Source organism: Neofelis nebulosa, chromosome 10 (assembly GCF_028018385.1).
Source record: "Neofelis nebulosa isolate mNeoNeb1 chromosome 10, mNeoNeb1.pri, whole genome shotgun sequence".
NCBI classification, from domain to species: Eukaryota; Metazoa; Chordata; class Mammalia; order Carnivora; family Felidae; genus Neofelis; species Neofelis nebulosa.
In genome coordinates, this window is record NC_080791.1 from 96175718 (window position 1) to 96180148 (window position 4431).

The following is a 4431-nucleotide window of genomic DNA, read 5'->3' on the forward strand; positions in this document are numbered from 1 at the left end:
CTCCTTGGAAATGGGAGAGATGAAACATTTAGACCAACGTTCTTTAGCAACAAGATAGGCCAAGTTCACTATTTCTTTTTATTATAAAACAGGGATTATATGCACCCTGAAGGATATTGACTAATATTTACAAATCCTCAAGCTGATACCCTTAGCTTTGATTTTATATAAAAAAAAACAACAAACAAACTCCTTAAATTAGCTTATGAGGATAGTTATCCATCTGTATCTAAAATCAGAAGAGAGTTGAAATGAGATTAATTAGACACAGACCTACAATATATTTCCTGGGGTATGGCAAGGATCAGAATATCTCATCTTACCTATAGCCTGCAGGTAAAATGTCCCATATGCTGGTTGAGCAGCCCCAGAGCAGGAATTCAGGATGACTTGGAGTACTGAATATCCCCACCTTGAGGCAGGGAGGGAAGGTAAAACAGATAAACTCAATAGTGTTTGAACAGATAAACTCAATAGGGAATAAAGGGCCTTTGAAATCCTTTGATTGGTCTCTCTCTTGGTGTCCTGAAATTTTCATTTCATAATTGAAAGAATAGATCAACTCAGAGATCTCCAGTTTTGTATCTCCAACTTTGACAGGCCCTAGAACATCAAGGAAATATCTAAAATTAGGTGTATTTGGGGGTGCCTGGCTGTCTCGGTAGAGCATGCGCTTCTTGGGGTTGTAAATTCAAGCCCCACATTGGGTGTAGAGATTACTTAAGAAATAAAAATCTTTATTTTTTTTAAGTTTATTTTATTTATTTATTTAGAGAGAGAGAGAGAAAGAGAGAGCAGGAGGGGCAGAGAGAGGGGAAGAGAAAATCCCAAGCAGGCTCCACCCTGTTAGCACAGAGCCTGACGCAGGGCTTGAACCCACAAACTGTGAGATCATGACCTGAACCAAACCAAGGATTGGACACTTAACCGACTGAGCCACCCAGGTGCCCCAAGAAATAAAAATCTTAAAAAAAAATAAAACAAAATTGGATATATGTTTCAGTATCTATTCACTTTTTTAGAGTAAAGTAAGAAAATGTTAGTAGTAGCATTCAAACATTTCAAGCGTGTTTTGTATACACTTGTAACCCTGTACTCAAAAATTATAATCTTGTCCACAAATTTTTTTGTTTTGTTTTGTCTGTAAGTTTGCGATTCATTGGATTTTTTATAAACAGGATCTTCTTTTTTTTTTTTTTTTAATTTTTTTTTTCAACGTTTTTTATTTATTTTTGGGACAGAGAGAGACAGAGCATGAACGGGGGAGGGGCAGAGAGAGAGGGAGACACAGAATCGGAAACAGGCTCCAGGCTCCGAGCCGTCAGCCCAGAGCCTGACGCGGGGCTCGAACTCACGGACCGCGAGATCGTGACCCGGCTGAAGTCGGACGCTTAACCGACTGCGCCACCCAGGCGCCCCTACAGGATCTTCTTTTTTTTTTTTTTTTTTTAATTTTTTTTTTCAACGTTTTTTATTTATTTTTGGGACAGAGAGAGACAGAGCATGAACGGGGGAGGGGCAGAGAGAGAGGGAGACACAGAATCGGAAACAGGCTCCAGGCTCCGAGCCATCAGCCCAGAGCCTGACGCGGGGCTCGAACTCACGGACCGCGAGATCGTGACCTGGCTGAAGTCGGACGCTTAACCGACTGCGCCACCCAGGCGCCCCTACAGGATCTTCTTTTATGTTAAGCCCAGTTTGTTAAAATTTTGTGGGAATAAGAAATATTCTTGGTTTTAGAAAGCAAGTATTTTTTAACATTCCCATTTAAATGATTAAAATATCTCATTCATCAAATGATGAATGAGTACCTTTTTAAGAGGGACTTGCGAAAATATTACAAGTGGGCCCTTTGGTGTCTGTACAAATCTAGGCCAAGAAAGAGAACTACCTTAAGGAACTTACAAAGTGTCCATTCATATCTTCACCAAACACACATATACATATATAGTGAAATGTGGAATATAGTTATAACTAAGGCAATTCGTACGGAGAAATATCTAAGACAATGTATGGATTGGTAACAGAAAACAGAGCCCCCAAACTGCTCATGTCTTGCGTAAAGGTCGTTTCTCCCTAATTTAAACTAGGGTGTCAGTGTGCTATTTCCAGATGATTGGTGTCAGAGAGCTATTGTCATTTATACCCATGCGTTTTCTTTCTCTCTGAATTTCATCTAAGACAGGTATGCCGGAACCACGAGTACTTGTTTGCATTGCATCCAGCTATAAATCGAGACCACAACCTTTGTGCTCTAAGAAGGAAGCCATTTCACCTTTACTGTATTCACATATTCTTTCTCTCTCTTTCTCTCTCTCTCTTTTTTTTACTCTATGGTATTCAGAAAGTAGAATGCTGTTTCCTAAATAGACTGTTTGTATGTATTTCTGGTGATTGTTTGTGGTGAGTCTAGTTACTGATTTTCCATCTGTTTTTCACAACTCACTTTTCAGTGGTTCTTTGTATTGCTAAGCTAACTACTGATTTTTGCAGCTGGCTTAAAGCAAACATGTATTTCTTTTTCATGAATCCCACTTTCTCGCTAGCTTTTCTTGTCCATCGTAATGTTCTCAACTTGAATCTTCCATGTATGTCACCTTTAAAAATAAAATGGCCAGTTGTTAACAAAATGAGTTTATTTGGGAATAGTCGAGGAATTGCATGCAATTCGGGACAAGGCACCTGGAAAAACCACGGGCAAGTCCAAAGAGACAAAGGGAAGGTAAGCTTTTGTTAGGCTTTACAAAGAAATTGAGGAGGGTTGTTAGGGAGGAAAGGTCATTGGAGAAGAACACAAGTTTGAGGTTGTGGTGATTTCTCATTGGCTGCAAGGGGTGGGGAGTGTGTTGTTCCTGGGGTGGAAGGAGACCTTCCTTCTTGATGTTTGTGTAGGCATAGCGGTGTGCATGGGAGCGCTCCCCCTTCATGGTGTCCCAACTCCATTGTCAATGAGGTTTCCTTTGTTCATTTTCTTTTTTTTTATTAAAAATTTTTTTAACGTTTATTTATTTTTGAGACAGAGAGAGACAGAGCATGAATGGGGGAGGGTCACAGAGAGGAAGACACAGAATCTGAAACAGGCTCCAGGCTCTGAGCTGTCAGCACAGAGCTTGATGCGGGGCTTGAACTCATGGACCGCGAGATCATGACCTGAGCCGAAGTCAGCCGCTCAACTGACTGAGCCACCCCCGGCGCCCCTCCTTTGTTCATTTTCACAGATATATGCTGGAAACTTTGAAAGAGTAAAAAAAGTATGTGGTGTGTGATTTCAGGAATATATGATTTAGAGGTACTTCAAACAAAAGCACATTAGTCATATTAACAATTGCCAACCGACCATTTTTTAAATAGTTTATTTATTTTGAGAGAGAGTGAGAGTGCAAGCAGGGAAGGGGTAGAGAGAGAGCGAGAGAGAGAGAATCCCAAGCAGGCTTCGCACAGTCAGCACAGAGCTCAATGTGGGGCTTGAACCCACAAACCGAGAGATAGTGACCTGAGCCGAAATCAAGAGCCGGACACTTAACTGACCTGAGCCACTCAGGCACCCCTTAATGTCTTTTTTTTTTTTTTTTTAAAAGGTCTATTTGTGGGGCACCTGGGTGGTTTAGTCGTTAAGTGTAACTCTTGATTTTGGCTCAGGGCATGATCTCAGGGTTGTAGGATCAAGCCCCACACCCTACTCTGCACTGAGCAAGAAGCCTGCTTGGGATTCTCTCTCCTCTCTCTGTTCCTCCCCTGCTCACGCTCTCTTGGTCTCTCTCAAAATAAATAAACAAACTTAAATAAATAAACAAAATAATTTTAAAAGACATTAATAAGACAAAAGTTGGGAATATAAGATGGTAAGAATACTGTTAATTTTTTAAGTGGAATAATGGTATTACAGTTTTGTTTTTAAAAAAGATCCCCTTATGCTTGTTGGGATGAGTATCCGGTGTTATATGTAAGTGATGAATCACTGGGTTCTACTCTTGAAACCAATAATACACTATATGTTAACTAACTTGAATTTAAATAAATTAATTAAAAATAAATTTTTTAAAGAGCCCCTTATAATTTAAGAGATACATGCAGAAATATTTATAGGTAAAATGATTATGTTTTCTGTGATTTGGTTCAAAATAATTCAGAAGAGTGGGCACCCACCCCACTGGCTCAGTAGATGGAGCATGTGACTCTTTTTTTTTTTTTAAAGTTTATTTAATTTTGAGAGAGGGAGAGAGTGTGCCAGTGGGCGAGGGGCAGAGAAAGAGAGAATCCAAGCAGGCTCTACACTTACAGTGTGGGGCTTGAACTCATGAACCTTCGGATCATGACCTGAGCCAGAATCAAGAGTGGGACACTTAACTGACTGAGCCACCTAGGCACCCCAGAGCATGCGACTCTTGATCTCAGGGCCATGAGTTTGAACCCCACATTGGGCATAAGATT